Raw genomic sequence first — 17,279 nt, 5'->3', positions numbered from 1 at the left:
CCCCTCCCTCCGCTCAGCGGGTTCCGGCCTGATCCATGGTCCCCATCCAGCTGCCCCACCATTCAGCCTCTTTGCCCCCATCCCACAATCCCTTTGCCTCGCTCCCTCCCTTACCTTCTTCAAGGCCTGTCTCAAGACCCTCCTTTTCGACCGCACCTTAGGTCACCGTCCTACCCCTACCCTGCTTGTCCTCCTTGCCCTCTGAACAACAACAACAACTTGGATTTATATAACGCCCTCCATGCTGGACGGCGTCTCAGAGAGCTTTACACTAACGGATCCCGGGACCGAGCCAGGGGGAGGAGGAGGAAGGTGACCAAAGGCGCAGTCGAAAAGAAAGGTCTTCAGCAGAGACCTGAAAATGGGAAGGGAGGGAGGGAGACAAAGGGAGTGAGGAAGGCAGTTTCAGAGCCTCGGGGCATAGTGGATTAAGGCACGACTGCCAAGGATGGAGCGGAGGACTTGGGGGATGAGGAGGAGGCCAGACCTGGAGGAATGAAGGCAACGGGTACTGTTTTGAGGAGAGAGGCGGTCAAAGAGGTAGGGGGGTACAGAGGAGTCCAGGGACTTGAATACGAGGGTGAGGATCTTGAAGTCGATCCTCTCTGGGACAGGCAGCCAGTGCAGTCTGGCAAGGACTGGGGTGATCGGGGAGCGGGGTTTCGTGCGGGTGAGAATGCGGGCGGCAGACTTCTGAATGAGTTGGATTTTATGGATGGTAGTGGATGGGAGACCGGCGAGGAGGGCGTTGGAGTAGCCAAGAGGTGACAAAGGCATGGACCAGAGTTTCAGCGGCTTTTGGGGAAAGGTATTGGCGGAGACGGGCGATGCGATGGAGCCTGGGAACCCAATCCCAGGCTCGGATCCAAATCCCTGACTGTTCAGCGCCTTGGGACGTCCTCCTGATGTGAACGGCGCTGTACAAACGTAATTTCTTGTTGTTGTTAGCGGTGCGCCAAAGTGAAGCCACACTTGAATTCCCCCCACTCCCAACCAGAAGCAGTACGAGATTGCCACAGTGTACTGCTGCATAAACAGGACGGGGAAATAATCACTCATGTGGCATGAGAAGTATTGGGAACTGCTTGAATTCCTAATGGAAGAATAACTCCTGTATGAGCCAGATGACATTGAAAAAAAATCATTACCGGTCATACCAGAAGTCATACCAACTAGCGTGAGCTCCCGGTTGCTTTTGATGGAAATGCATCCCATTGAGTGAGACAAATCCCATTGAATAAGCAACGATTTGGCTCGAGACTGAAAATCTTAACATGTCTGCACAATAGAAGGACCTATTAAGTCCATAATAATCGTTACATTTGACATAGCACCTTTCAGGGAGGGAGGACATCTCAAAGCGCTTCACAGGACCTACCGCAAAGTGCAGCCCTTTCTGTCAGCTGTTGCTAACTCCCCCCCCCCCCCCCCCACACCCACCTCACCTAACTCTCATTGGAGCGATCTACTCTATAATAATAATACTCCTTGCATTTGATATGTGGGTCTGTGGAATGTAATCCTTGCAATTGATATGACAGCTTATCACATCTTAGAGACGTCTCAAAGTGTTTCACAGAATATACTGTAAAGTGAATTGATTGTATATTCTAATCTAATCCTAGTCCCCTGTTCTTTCCCCATAATCCTTAATACTACAATTGTCAACAATTTATCTAGTTCCAGACAGAGCGGTATAACCCCGAGTGCCTCTTGACATGAAACTGAAGTGACAAGAAAGTTCGGAACTTTAATGTTTTTGGATTCTCTGGTTTATGAGAGAGTCTTTAGAGTGAGGCAGTAATAACATCCAGGCACTGTAGAAAGAATGATCAGAGGAGCTGTTGAGAACAACAGCAATTAGAATCATAGAATTACAGACTTACAGAAGGAGGCCATTCGGCTCATCATGCCTGTGCCGACTCTTTGAAAGAGCTATCCAACTCGTCCCATTCCCTGCTCTTACCCCATAGCCCTGCAATTTTTTCCTGTTCAAATACCTATCCAATTCCTCTTTGAAAGCTACTATCAAATCTGCTTCCAACACCCTTTCAGGCAATACGTTCCAGATCATAACAACTCTCTGTGTAAAAAAAATTCTCCTTGTCTCCCCTCTGGTTCTTTTACGCCCCGGAATTATCTGCGATACAGGTTAAACCAAATCGGTCAATACAAATTTGTGTTGATCTTAATAATAATAATAATTCTCGCATTTGATATAGCGCTTTTCACGTCTTCTAGACATCTCAAAGTGCTTCACAGAATATGCTGTAAAGTGAATTGACTGTATATTTGTGGGTGAAACATGGCAGCCAATTGCGCACAGCAGTGTTCCACAAACAGTCGTGGATTGAAAATGACCAATTTATTATTTTTTTTGTTTTTTGGAGGGATTATTATCTAATTTTTAATTGAGGATTGCCTGAAGCTGAATAAAGTGCATATAGTTAGAACATCAAAGCTTCCAATTCACACCTCTTCACAGTCAGTAATCACATACCCCCACCCAGCAACACCAAAGTTTGGATCTTATCTCTGGGGGAGGGAGGAAAGTCATTTGTGTACATTGGTACAGCTGCTCTTCTGTAATTAAACAGAACGAGAGGAGGCAAGGTAATTTTTTCTTGTGTACTTTCTATTATCATACATTGTCAATCAGAATTATTGCCCCCACATTACAAAGCTGGGACGATGCCAAATAAATGCATGTCCTTCTGGGCATTGAGATTGAATCTTTCAGATGCCTCCGAATAATGGAATCCAATAAACCTGAACTATTCTGATTTCGACTTGAGCATTAAATTATTCTGTTAAATCGGTGGCAAACATATATTGTTGTGTTCAGACTCCCCGTCGCTAAATGCACCTGTGCTTGATGTGAGGTCTGTTTCCATGGGCGTAATGTGATTTTGCTGAATGAGTCGCATTAAAGAGCACATCTGTCAGAGATACAGAGGAACAGGAGTTGGGTGTTAGTTTTACAAATGGCTCTCATTAACTTGAAGCGTACGGTAATACAGCAAGTCAGCAGCACAGCGAGTGGAGCCAGGAAGGAAATGAACAGATGAGGGTTTCTAATGATCAGGAAAAATTTGATGGATTGAATGCAAATCGCAATGATCTATTTACAGGTGATGGTCGACACCAATTTCTCTCAGCTCAATTGCTCATTTACTCCCTTGCCTCCAAAAGAATTATTAAAAAGCCCAGGTCCGTTCTGCCTATTCGAAAAGAAAAGGGGGTTCTCTCTTTGTCCTGGCCAACAACTTCATGGCTGTTTGTGAGTCATTGCCATTTGCAAATTGGTTCCTTGGTGAGCCAGGCAGGAAAGTTCACTGTGAACTAACACCTGCAAGGCGTTTAGAGTACTCATGTTCTTAAGCCTAGGGCCGTTATCTTAAAATATAAGAGCGTTCAGAATCTTGGAAAATCTCTAATAAAGGGAATAAGGCTATTAGTTTGGTTGCAATTAATTAGGGTAGATTGTGTTTCAATGTTCCTGTGAGACGGAGATGGTAAAAGGGATGATTGGGTAGGGAGATATAAAATGTTTTTGTTTTTTTAAAAAGTTTTAATTAAAATTGTTTCTTCGGTTGTTTTTCGTTTTGTGGTTGAGAATTAACGTTACAGAAATAAGGGAACTCGTAACATGTTCCATATCAATGATTCAGATAAGAAAATAGAACTTAACATATCTAAATTCGCAGACAATATGAAGATAGGTGGGAGAGCAAGCTGTGAGGATGACACACAAAGAATGCAAAGGGAAATAGACAGGCTAGGTGAGTGGACAAGAAGGTGGCAGATGGATTATAATGTGGGGAAGTGTGAAGTTATTCATCTAGGTAGTAAAAATAGAAAAGCGGATTATTTTCTAGAAGGGGAAAGACTAGGTAGTGTTAGTGTTCAGATGGATTTAGGTGTCCTTGTACACCAGTCACAAAATTCACAAAAAGGTAGTATGCAGGTACAGCAAGCAACTAGGAAGGCTAATGCTATGTTGGAATTTGTCGCAAAAGGGTTGGAGTACAAGAGTAGGGAAGTCTTGCTGCAGTTGTATAAGGCCTTGGTAAGACCGTACCTAGAATATTGTATGCAGTTTTGATCTCCTTATTTAAGAAAGGACATACTCGCCTTAGAGGAGATGCAGTGTAGATTCACTAGGTTGGTTCCTGGGATGAGGAGGTTGACCTATGAGGATAGGTTGAGTAAACTAGGCCTATATTCTCTAGAATACAGAAGAATTAAAGATGATCTTATAGAAACCTATAAGATCCTTAATGGTCTGGACAGGGTAGATGCCGTGAGAATGTTTCCCCTGTTTGGAGAATCTAAAACTAGGGGTCATAGTCTTAAGATTAAGGGTCAGCCCTTTCGAACTGAGTTGAGGAAACATTTCTTCACTCAAAGGGTAGTGAATTGGTGGAATTCTCTACTCCAAAAGGAGTGGATGCTCAGTCTTTGAACATATTCAAGACTGAGGTTGATAGATTTCTAAAGGATAGAGGGATTAAGGGATATGGGGATAGGGCGGGTAAATGGAATTAGGTTAGAAGATCAGCCATGATCTTATTAAATGGTGGGCAGGCTCAAGGGGCAGAATGGGCTACTCCTGCTCCTACATTTTATGGTCTTATGTTATGGGCCTGAGCTAAATTTAACTAAACTGACTGTCCCGGAGAAACAGAGATCTCTTGCACATAGGAACATAGAAACATAAATACAGGAGTAGGCTATTCAGCCCCTCGAGCCTGTTCCACCATTCTATGAGATCATGGTTGATCTGTACCTCAGCTCCAATTTGTTTGTAATCTGCAGTTATTCTGCCTAGAGGATGGGGACTTGTTAACGATTTGGAATAGTTTTGCTCATGCAGTGATTGATGCAGTATATGGTATCGATAGGAAAAGGCTCAGAGAAAGAGTGACTGAGTTCAATTGTGCAAGAGAACTTAAAATAGAATAACAAGTGCATTGAAAGACACTGATTAAAGGTTGCTTGCCACTTTGATTTCAATAAGGCTCCTTCTATCTTTATCACGTTCAGTGTACAATCAAGTGTGTGATTAAAAGACGGAAAATTTGCCCTGTTCCATCATAACAGTTCCAGGACTTGAACAAAGTGGTTACAACAGTGGGGTGGGGGAGGGTTTAAACAGGGCAGCATGCAATGAAAGAGGGTGGGGGGGTGCTTAATACAGAATAAGAGAGGGTGCACCTTCCCATAATCAAAAGTACTTTGCCTCCAACATTGCAGTAGTCCCCCCAGCACTGCATTGGAGTGTGATCTTAGACTATGTCTAAAGAAAATATTTTGGTCACTCAATCCACGACTGTTTGTGGAACACTGCTGCATGCAATTGGCTGCCGCGTTACGCCCACAAAATATACAGTCGATTTACCTTACAGTATATTCTGTGAAGCGCCTAGAGATGTCCTAAATGTAGGCGCTATATCAAACGTAAGAGCTATTATTATTAATATTATTATATGTAACCCGGCTGGAAATCAATGCACAGTGGACTCCGATGTAATCATTGAAACACTCAAGGTTACATTTCCCTTCCAGAGGTTAGCGATGCTGAAGAAACAAGGCGCATCTCTCTTCTTTATGCTCAGCTCTCAAAAAGGCACGGTGCGACACAGATCTTTTGAACATCTTGTGAAAAATGCTTGCTCTATTTCTGAGAGAAATTGCAGAGTTCTCTCCCTCTTCCCCCCCTCCTCTCTCTCTCTCTCTCTCTAGTGGATCCTTTTCATTGTGTTAGGGCTCAAGAGCCCATGCAAACCAGCCAGGCGGAATTGCTGGGCTCATTCCATTTTTGAGGTCAGTCATAAAGGGACGCTGTCTACTTAAAAGAAACCTGCTTTCCTGAACTTTCAATGAGTTTGCAGTAAGAGTCCCCCAGAGGGCTGTTCCTGTTTTCAAAGTGCCCGCATTGAACACCAATTTTACTCTGTCTAAGTCACAGCACTAACGGTGCAATGGATAATAGCTGTCTGGATCCTTTACAAATGAGAGGTTTGTCAATACCCAAGGTGGTCATTCTTGTTTTTCTGATTATTTTTAGCATAGTCTCTCGGAGTAAAACACAGCGGGAGAGAGGATTTAAACAGATGAGCTTTTAGTGAGAGCGGGGAAGTAAGGATTTGGGAGAAATATTCAGACAGAGTTCTGTAACTGTGATTTCCCCACTAGTGGTTGGTGGATTCTTGCTTGTCCTGTGTGTTTGCACACCTTATTCTGACCGTTAGTTTCTTTTAAGTTCAACATCTTCACTCAATGTTGAGATATTGCAGGTTATGCAATACACAGTACATAAAGCATGCAGTTGTTCTTAATGTTTGTTACTTTACTCACACATTTGCCCTAAGATTTTCCAACTGGTACAATCCATATTATGCAATCACCCACATCTCTGCACAAGAAACCAACTCTCACCTTGGATCTTAACTATGTATTTGTCAGTGGGACGCAGCAGCCAATCGCACAAAACAGTGATCCATAAACAGTCGTGGATTGAGTGAGCAATTTTTTTGGGGAGGTTTTACGCGATCCAACAACCGGTTAACAACTGTTACAAAATATGTAACATGGTGCAAATTTGTGGAAAATTCTGAGCTCTGGTCTTAATTTGGAAACTGATTTTCTCCAGTTCTCAGAAAGACCTGAGGAAAAACGTTTTCCAAATTGAGACTGAATTTAAGAATTTTCCAAAATTCTGTGCAATCTTAAACCTAAAGGCAATGGTCTTCAGGCCAAGAGCAGATGGAATTTTAGGCCTCAGGACTGTATGGTGTTGAGCATCACAGACTGGAATCAATAAGTGAGCATTAGGGCACTAAGGCACTAAGGTTTCTATTTTGTAATGGATCATTGGGTATGGGGAACATGGTGTTCATGTCACATTGATCACTAAATATAGGGAATATTCTCCCTACTTCTTTACAACAACAACAAGATTACATTAGTATAGCGCCTTTCACGTCGGGAGGACGTCCCAAGGCGCTGGCCAGTATACAGCATTTCAGACCTGAGCTGGGGTCAGGGGGGGAGAAGGGAGGGGAGGGGTGTGGCCGATGGCATGGTCGAAGAGGAGGGTCTTGAGGTGGGACTTGAAGGATATTTACAATGGGATAAGATGGCTATTCTTAGCAATAAGAATATGTTGCCTCCCAGGAATACTTGGGCTGCCAATGCTCAGATATTCTAAATCCCTTTTCATAGCTGATTCTCTGGGAGATTTCACTTCACTACTTAATATTATCTCACATTTTTGCATTGGAAACACATTTGGAAAATAAGCATTAGTTTGTAACATTTGCAAATGAAACCATTTGGTAGGACCCAATTTGTTCTGTAACCTCACTGAGCGAGGGTGGGTGGACGGTGGAATCGGGATTTGATTCACAACTCCCGAAACAAGACCAATTTATCGGCACCTATGGTTAAAAGATTGACATGAAGCAGGTTACAGGTTATTTATCTGTAACCTTGTACTGAGTCGATCTGGTTGGTGAGGCATTCGAGTTGCAGAGAGGCTGAACACAGAGGGAGATAGAGAAAAAAAAGACATTGTCACTCTTAATGTCATCTATGAGCCTTTTCAACTGAACATCTCTCAATAATCCCAGTGAATCACAGACCAACGGACTGGTCATTCAGATAACACTGGGAAGGAAGCTAAAGTGCCAAGAGGAAAGCGGAGGGCATAGCTCTGACTCTGCTTGTACCTGGAGCCAGTTCCTCTATGATGGAGAAATTATCATGGTGATGATCTTATAGCCCCCCAATGCCAAACCCCTCCAACGCCGCTACATCAATCGCAAGGACTTATTATCATTAATTCCAATCCCATGGAAGAAAGATCTGTCTCAGGGAGTGGAGAAAGGGTTGGAAATATTCTCTTTCAGTTGTTACTTGCTACAAATGGGGTACTGGTGGAAGAGTGTGGCATTGGAATTAAAAGATCTGCCGAGATCTAATAAACTAGTAGAACAGGCTCGGTGGAAATGAACAGCCTCCTCTTGTTCTTGATTTCCTGCGTCTCTGCTAATGTTACTTTTCTGACAGATGTACCCAACGCAGAATTACTGTCTCTTTCACTTGTTAAAGTGACGCATTAGCCAAGCCTATGTGTGAATCTGTTGTAAACGGGGGAGAAATGAAAAATGTCGATGAACTGTAACCAATGTCTGTCTGCCGCCATCCATTTAATCACAATTTCTTTTAGTATCCGTTGCCTACATAACATTACCCGTTCACTGTTCACCGTGTGTGTGCCATTAACTCTCATGTCTCTTTGCAAGGCCTCATCCATCTCCTTAAGTTGGTTTCCTTGTTTTCAATTGCGAGTATTGCTTTTTTTTGACTGATGCTGTGTTCGGTTGCCTTTCCCCACTGCGCAAACGAAAAACTCTTTTCTTCTTTTGTCATTTCGATCAAAAAAAAAACAAAACCCAAGCAGAGACAGTCATAATCCGCAGTCTCAGGCTGCAGGAAAAGTACCCATAACAATGACATGGAGAAAACAGTCCAGTGAGTAAGTTCCGTCAACTAGAAGTTAAAAGTGTGATCTGATGGCGTCATGTAACAAGCTCTACGATGGTTGCATGACAATGCCGTCAAGTTTCGTGGAGGTGGCGTGAAGCATTATTCGTGAATGTTGTATCGGTTGATGACTGCCCAGTCATTTTCACATGTGCCTTTTGAACTGTGTGCTGACACTGTTGTTGTTTTTTTTGCTGTGCTCATTTTAGTTTGGCGGCTTGCGACTGGTTCCTTTAAGAATTAATTATTATTAATGATTAATTTACAGTTTTGAGTTCTGTTTAGTCCTGTCAGCTGTTTTTTGTTTTTTAATTGATTTCCCCGCTTCTTTAGATGTCACATGAAACATTGAATTTTCAATCCTTTTTTTTAATTATAAATATATATGTGTATATATATATAAAAAACACAGGTTTACTGTTATCAAAGATGTGTGGTTGATTTCTTTGCACTGATAATATTGTGATTTTTTTTTCTTTCGTTGATTTTTTGAAGTAGGGGGCCTTTTTCATTTGAAAGCCTCTCGTAGGATCATAAGCATAAAGAAAATCTTAGTGGCTCCATTAACCGATGCTGGCTGTCACAGACCCAAACTTGCCAAACCAGAACAAACACAAATGGCCAGCACGGGCCTTTAGAATTCCAGCAATTTCAGATTCATTTTCAGTAGTATGTAAAAACATGCAGAGGAAGAAGTGCTTTTATTGTGCAACTGAAAAAGGGTCCTTTGAAATTGGTTGTTGTTTTTTTTGCTGTTGTAATTGTTGGATAGCTGTGTACGGTTTGCTCTTTGTTTAACCAACAGTGTGGGGAACCTGCCAGCATGGATTGGTATTCCGCATGACACTTCCACTAGAGTGGACTGTTACAGTGGTAGTTTCTTGTGATATAACTGTAAGCGGAATCTGACTTGCTAGCTGTAGACAGAACTGCTGTGAAATCTTTTATTATTTTACTTGTTTTAAAACAAAATCTGATTATTATTAATCATTACCTCTAATATTTATCATAGCCTTGTAACTTTTTTTTATATATGTCTGTAAAATATGCGTAATGCAGATTCTTAAAGAGACAGTATCCCTATTTTTTGTGGTCAGCTAAGACTTAGCCAGTCACTGGCTAACACTTTAGAATGTACCTTTTCACATACTCCAGCCTTCTCAAATACGCTATGCCATTTCTATAGAGCTGATTTTGTTCCTTTGAAAAAAATATAATGATTTGGTCACTCAATCCACGACTGTTTGTGGGACACTGCTGTGCGCAATTGGCTGCTGGGTTTCTCCCACAAAATATAAGTATATCCTGTGAAGCGCCTTAAGACTCTCAAAGACCTGATAAGGCGCTATATCAAATCCAAGGATTATTATTATACTTTAAATATTTAAATCTATTATTTTCCCTCAAATTACAATTGGCTCACAACAATGAACTTGCCTTTCTCCTCGAGGCAGACTACAGGTCCATTCACATTTGCACACTATCTCGCTCCCTGAATTCAAAGTACAGCCTCCACAACTTTCCTTTCCACCCATGTAGATCTTGGCCAGTCAGGGTCACATTACCCCAAAGGCAGCGATCACCGTTCTCTTTGGAGACTGATCTCACACATTCAAACCCCAACAATTCAGACATTAAAGCACTCACTTTTGAGAAGGCTGGAGGGTCACGAGAAGTGAGTTGTGCAGGGTGTAACGAGCGTATTGTATTAAAGGTAGAGAGAGAGAGAAAAAAAAGCAGGGTGCTGTTTCTTTGGATGACAGGTAAATTAAACCTGTCTTGGTGTAGCTCTTTCCCTGACTTTACGAGGATCTGTCTGATGCGAGCTATCTTGCCTTTCCTTTGCAGGGCGGACACTGGAGAGGACCCCATGTACAATACAATAATAAAAGTACTGTTAAAATAAACCTTTGGACATATCAGCATACGCCAATCAAGCTGAAGACTTCTTCAGACTTTTAACCTTGACTGCTCTGATTGTTTAGACTGTTGAGTCTCTTCGGAAAAAAAATGTATGACTTCTGCTGAAGGATGGTGTTTTGAACGGCTGAAAGGAGATAACACAAAAGATGTCAGGAGCTTGTAGAGCAACGAGTTGGCTTTCAGAAACATTTGAACAGGATTTAATAAGGAGTGCCTGTTATTATCATGGATACAGTTGCAATGGGCGCACATGGTAAACAGCCACTAAGAATCTTACCTGTCATTCCTTAGGTATTTAGGGACCAAAAAGACCAAACTTTTTATTGCAGACTTGTAGTGGTATGTAAATTATGGATTTCCGTCCTTCTCTCGCTGTTCCTATAACAGTCCGAAGAGTTTATCTTGAATTGTAAAAAAAAAAGTAATAATATTAATGATGATAATACTTAAACTGCTTTCAAATAAGCAAGATTGTAGCTCTTTGATACTTCAAGAGGCACTTTGGTATCATTAATTCAAGTAAGTAGTTTTCATATGGTTTACTGTTAACTTTTGTGAAGAGGGAGCGTTTCAGATTGGCTTAAATTGTGGGGGAAGCAAACAAAAACTTACTTACTGATGAGAGAAGGAGAGAGAAAGAGAGAGAAAGAGGACTATTTTGGAAATAGGATTATTGCTTGGAAATGGTTCATTGTGTTGAGGATACCCTTCCCTTCGAGATAAAAGCAAAATAAATAAATCAATAGTTGTACAGAATTTAAAAAAAACTTTTAAATTACCGGTATAAAAATAATAAAAAAAATTAGACATAAAATGCAAAAAAAAACACAATAGAGGTTAGCGTAACTGCTAAAAAAAAATCCTGTAGAATTGTAATTTTGTAGAATTTAGACAAGCATAAGTTCATATACTGCCAACTGCTAATCTATCTGATGCGGTCTGAATTGGGATCAGATGCATTACACTGGCAGATCTTTGACTGCAATCATTCCAGCTATATATATAAAAAAAAGTTTTAAAAAAAATTTACAAAGCAAAAAAAAATAAAAAAAAACACAACAAAAAAAATTCCTGAAAACTATTGTAAACATTGCAGCAAAAATCGTGGACACGAGTCTCCAGCAAAAAAACAATAACACCACCACCTATAACAGACGAACCTGGAGTAGATGCAAGGTTTGTTTGGCTTTAAACATCACCCAAGATGTGCTCTGAGCAACTCTTAGCAAAATTTCATCCATAATACTCTCTCAAGTTAATGATAAAAAATACTCTTTGCAAACAAAATAATAAACCCCGCAGGGACAGAGCAAACAGAAGCAAAAGTAGCCCTGACTCCTGGGAATGGTTAATGAACATCATATCAATACTGTACTTAACAGAAATTTAAAAAAATACTAATAATAATACGAGGGAGAGAATCTCTGCTGTTTACAGGAAGTGTAACAAAAACAGAGAATGTTTAAAAGGTTCTGTCTCTGTTTCATGTAAATAAATTTGCATATTTTGTAGGAATTTTACTGAACTGACTGAGAAAAAAAAAGGAAACTATTTAAAATGAAAGCACGGGATTTATCTTTGGTAACTGAATTAACAGAGCAGTTGAGAGGGAGCATAAAAAAAAACAAATCCACTGTGTTAATCGCCGTCAAATCTGGAACTGAATTTTTTTATTTATTTACTTATTTATTATGCTTATTTATTGTATGTATTTTTAGGAGGTTATCCGCCCTTATTTAATTTATAAATGCCAGCGGAGTGACTGGCCTCTCTCTCCCTTGCTTCGTTGACTTTTTTTTAAATAAAACAATGAAAAAAAAAGTTTCATTTGAACATTTTTTCCCTGGCCCCAAAAAACAACTCCACTTTTGTTTTTCTAATTTATCGCCCAGAATTTTGGCTTCCGTTCTATTTTTTACTGACAAACAAAAATGAAAAGAGCTGTATGCCTACTACCAGAGTGGGATATAGTCATTTAAGACTGACTGCTCTCTTCACTCTCAATTACCAGAAAAACATTGTAATCTTCATGTAAGTACTGGATGACGCTTTTCAGCTTAGCCCTAAATAAAGCACAGTTTATGAAAAAAAACACGGCTTGGTTTCTTATTGGACCTGTTGGGAAGACGGTAGGGATGGGTTTTCAGGAAGGATGAGGTAAGATGTACCGAAGTAGACGTCCTCGTCCAAAGTGATTCTGTGATCTTTCTGCTGGCGGAGAGCACCGTTCAACCTTGTGAAGTTGCACTCACTGTAGACGGGCTATAGAAACCCACAGCGCTGCTGTATTCTGCAATAAGCCGCAGAAAGCTAGCGAGCTTCTAATCTGCCCGTCTGTCTGCCTTGGTTCATTACAACAACAACAACTTGTATTTATACAGCATCACTCATGCAGGGTAGCATCCCAGAGCGCTTGACTGTGGTGGAGCACGGCGCTGAGCCAGAGGGCGGGGGGGAGGGTGACTGTAAGCACAGTCGAAAAGAAAAGTCTTCTGGCGCAAGCTGGAAATGGGGTAGGAAGGGGCAAGACGGAGGAATTAAGGGAGAGTGTTTCGGGTTTCAAGACATAATACTCATTGTTATTGATCTATACAGTCTGTAAAACATAGCATAATAATGATAATAATAATAATAATCCTTGCATTTGATATAGCGCTTTTCACATCTTCTCGACGTCTCAAAGCACAAAGCACACAGTCGCTACACTTCACAGTGAAACCCTATGAACCCATCTTGACTACACAATCAGGTGCCAAGGCACATGCGGGGATTGTTATTATTAAAAAAAAGTTTAGGAACATAGGTACATTCAGGAACGGAAAGGGATCTTTACAAACCAGCTGACCGCAAAGTTAAAGAAAAAATCACTTAAAAACAAATCAGCATCTCACACAGCTCCTGCTCTCGTACCCTTTGATTGCAAATCTTTGCCAGATACTTCTGTAATTCCCTCTTGAATCTACTGCCAGAATTGACCTTCCACAAGCTCCCTGAGTAGCCTGTTCCACATACAGTATTTGCTACTCTGCTTAAAGTAATTACATCTGAGCTGCCTGTCCTTCTGAGCCCAATTCCATGTCCCTTCTGTACTAGGGACTCAGTGAAAATAGTCCAGGTGTGCGAGCAGTGAATTCAGAAGACAAACAATCAGATGGAAGCGATAGGAATCTAGTGAGGACTAGTGTGATGGGAGTACGGAGTTTAGAGGGGATGAGTATACAGGCAGCAGAGTTCTGAATATGTTTGGGGATAGTGGAGCTGGGGAGACCGGTGAGGAATGCATCCACATACAGTGACAAACAATAAGCCTTGCATTCACTCCCATCCTCGCCTGGCTCCACATCCCCCAGAGGATTGAATTCAAGATCCTCATCCTTTAAATCCCTCCATTGTCTTGCCTCACCCTATCTCTGCAATCTCCTCAAACTCTAACCAAGCAGGTCTCTCCCTCTGCTCAGTGGGCACCAGCCTGTTTAATTTCCCTCGTCCCACCCACTATCAGTGGTCGGCCTATCAGCATATCTGCCCCCACTCCCTGGAACTCGATCCCGTAGTCCATTAATAATAATAGTCCTTGCATTTGATATAGCGCTTTTCACATCTTCTAGATGTCTCAAAGCCCTTCACAGAATATACTGTAAAGTGAATTGACTATATATTTTGTGGGCCAATTGCGCACAGCAGTGTCCTTCAAACAGTTGTGGATTGAAGTGACTAATTTATTATTGTTTTTTTTTTGAGGGATTATTATCAGGCGTGTGGAGTAAGGAAATTTGCCCAAGATTTTGCTCTGCTGGGAATTGAACCCAGGTCTCTCGCTCGCAAGGCGAGCGCTCTAACCACTGAGCTACAGGACTCCAACTCACCCCTTCCACTCGCCCTGTCTCTTGCCTCCTTCAAGGTCCACCTCAAGACCTTCCTTTTAACTGCATTTTTTGGTCATCTTTCCTTCACTCCCCCCTCCACCCCCCGTCCCATTGGCCCCAATCCCCAGGTCGAGTGCAAACCCTGGACTGTCCAGCACATTGGGATGGCCTCCTGTTGTGAGAAGCACTGTACAAATTTGATTTGGTATTGTATTGTGTATAGTGCCTGTCTTGTTAGGAGGATGTCTCAAAGCGCTGCACAAGTGTGATGACTGTGTGCTTTGAAGGTGAACAGGAATTCAAATTCATAACACTACAAGCAAGTCTCTGAGCTGTAACCCAACACAATGCAAGTTATATTTTATATATAGTGCCTTTCGTGTCGGAAGGACATCTCAAAGGGCTTGACAATGCTGGATGGGCATCTAAACTGGGGGTGGGATCCGAGGGAGGTAGGGAGGGGAGAAAGTGACCAAAAGTACGTTTTGAGACGTGCCTTGCACAAGGTGTGGGTGGGTGGGAGGGAGGGAGGGAGAGAGGGAGGGAGCAAACATTCAAAATGTACCCAAAAACATAGATCAATATAGTGAATCTTCTCTCTCACCGCCACCGATCCCCCATCGCCCCACCCCCTGGAGTAAATCATTTGTAACCTCCATTCTCACACCACACTGCCCCCTCCCTGCTCCATCCAAAATCAAGTCTTCCTCCATTCATGAAGCAAGTTGTTATTTAATCTTCCCACTTGTAAAACCTGCTGCATTGATTCATCGCTGCAAATCTTAAAAGAGTCCTTCATCCAGAATCCACTGACTAGGCTGTGGAATTAGCCCCCACCTCCCCCTCCGAGAGACTTTCTTACACAATAAATCCACCTCTGGATTGTGAAATCATTTCGCCAGTGGGAGACTTCAATCAGGAATTAACTCACAGGACAGGATTTATTTTCTAATAAACCAATCGGAAGTTGATTCTGCCACCAGCCACTCTGAACCACACCGTGAGGGGCTCTGAACACACCGTGAGGGGCTCTCAACCATACTGTGAGGGGCTCTCAACCACACTTGGAGGGGCTCTCATCCACATTGCAAAGGGCTATCAATGACATCAACAACAACTTGCATTTATATAGTGCCCTTCACATGGGGCAACGTCTCGGAGCTCTTAACAGTGGCGGAGCCTGACGCCAAGCCGGGGGGAAGAAGGAGGTGATGGTAAGCACTATCAAAGAGGAAGGTCTTCAGTCGTGATGGAAAAGAGGGGAAGGAGGGGCCAAGGTGGAGGGATTGAGGGAGAGAATTCCAAAGCCTTTGAACAACAACAACAATATAGCAGTTACGTAGTGCCCTTCACACAGTGTAGCGTCCCAGAGCGCTGTCAGCCACACTGTGAGGGGTTGTCAGCCACACTGTGAGGGGCTGTCAGCCACACTGTGAGGGGCTGTCAGCCACATTGTGAGGGGCTGTCAGCCACACTGTGAGGGGCTGTCAGCCACACTGTGAGGAGCTCTCAACCACACTGTGAGGGGCTCTGAAACAAGCGAAAGTGGAGCAATGGAGAAAATAATCAAACGTGCTGTACAATCAATGTGAACCACCAGCCAAACCCAATGGTGTAATAGAGTACAGACAAGTGGGAGAGTGGAAGCTAATGCCACTACACAATGAGGTGGACTGAGCACACAGTGCAAGGCAGTTGAACACCACAGTACAATCCCTGGAAGCACACAGTAACAATCTAAGTAATTGTGCAGCACAAGGTAAATTAACTACACAGTACAAATCAATCTGAGCACAACAAGGGCCCAGATAAAAACCACAGTCGTACAAAAGCAGAGTGGTGGGTGGTGGGGCGAGGGGCTCGTATACGCCATGAATTATAGGTAATAAGGAAAAGCAATGAATAGCGGTGAGGAGTTTACAGCCACGCACTTTAATATGCAAATTCCGTGGAGAGATACAACATTGTCATGCAGTGAGTGAATGATTGTAACGTGACCTAAGCAGGTTTAAGCAGATGCTACAAAAGACTGGTACTTTTTGAGGGATGCTGCTGTGTGCAATTGGCAAATATCTGTCTTGCATGTACACATCAGCCCCAATGCACATCGCAGAGGATGGAGCTGAGAGCTGCTATGCAGATTGGTAACAAGGGAGAACTATTTGATTGCTGTACTTTGCTACCACTTTGCTCCTCTGACCTGATCCTGTTTCTAAGTAAGAAATAGCATTTAAATTGCATGCTTGCTCACCAAAAGTAGATGTTCCTGACCCAGGCAAACAATTTTGGGGGGTCAGCCAGGTGTCTGACATGAGCGGAAACCCAACAGTGGGATCCTGTAGCGTTTTGGTTAGAGCACTCGCCTCACAGGCGAGAGGACCCATTCGATTCCTGGGCAGGGTAAAACCTTAGACAAGTTTCCTTACTCCACACACTTCTTTTGCTAAGCAGCGCCTTGGGACGTCCTCCCAACGTGAAAGGCACTATACAAATGTAATCTTGTTGTTGTTGTACCGTTTGTCAGTCAATGGGCGGATCACTTTCCGGGGGTAATAATCCCTCCAAAAAAAAATAATAATAATAATTAGGTCACTCAATCCACGACTGTTTGTGGGACACTGCTGTGCACAATTGGCTGCCGCGTTTCATCCATGAAACAAACAATCAATTCACTTTATGGTATATTCTGTGAAGCGCTTTGAGACGCCTCAACGATGTGATAAGGCGCTATATCAAATGCAAGGATTCTTTTTATTATATTATTATCAGTGTGCTTAAGCGTGTGGACCGTGAGTTCCACATGTGTATGCCACTTATACATGGACATTTTCCCTACATTGGAAATGGAATGAGTCAGGAGGGTTCCACCTGCTTACCTAATTCCAGAGACAACATAGAAGCAGTTTGGCAGGAGCCAAAGACCTGAGTGTGCACCTTCCA

At 42.4% G+C, this 17,279-nt stretch overlaps 1 protein-coding gene and 1 non-coding gene across 2 annotated transcripts in view; one reads left to right on the top strand and one right to left on the bottom strand.

Moving 5' to 3' along the window:
• celf4 (CUGBP, Elav-like family member 4) overlaps positions 1–11,228 on the top strand; it is a 536,216-nt gene extending 524,988 nt beyond the window's left edge. The window contains exon 14 of the mRNA XM_042335783.1: positions 10,399–11,228. The gene's annotated coding sequence lies outside the window, so the exon portion shown is untranslated. The remainder of the gene's footprint in view (positions 1–10,398) is intronic.
• A 3,030-nt stretch (positions 11,229–14,258) lies between these two features.
• On the bottom strand, positions 14,259–14,330 carry trnaa-ugc. Its single transcript has one exon. It is a non-coding gene; the product is annotated as a tRNA-Ala (tRNA).
• Between the last annotated feature and the right edge of the window lie 2,949 nt (positions 14,331–17,279).

Source organism: Callorhinchus milii, unplaced genomic scaffold (assembly GCF_018977255.1).
Source record: "Callorhinchus milii isolate IMCB2004 unplaced genomic scaffold, IMCB_Cmil_1.0 Scaffold1, whole genome shotgun sequence".
Lineage (NCBI taxonomy): Eukaryota > Metazoa > Chordata > Chondrichthyes > Chimaeriformes > Callorhinchidae > Callorhinchus > Callorhinchus milii.
The sequence above is the reverse complement of the archived record's forward strand: the minus strand, read 5'-3'. Positions and strand labels throughout refer to the sequence as shown.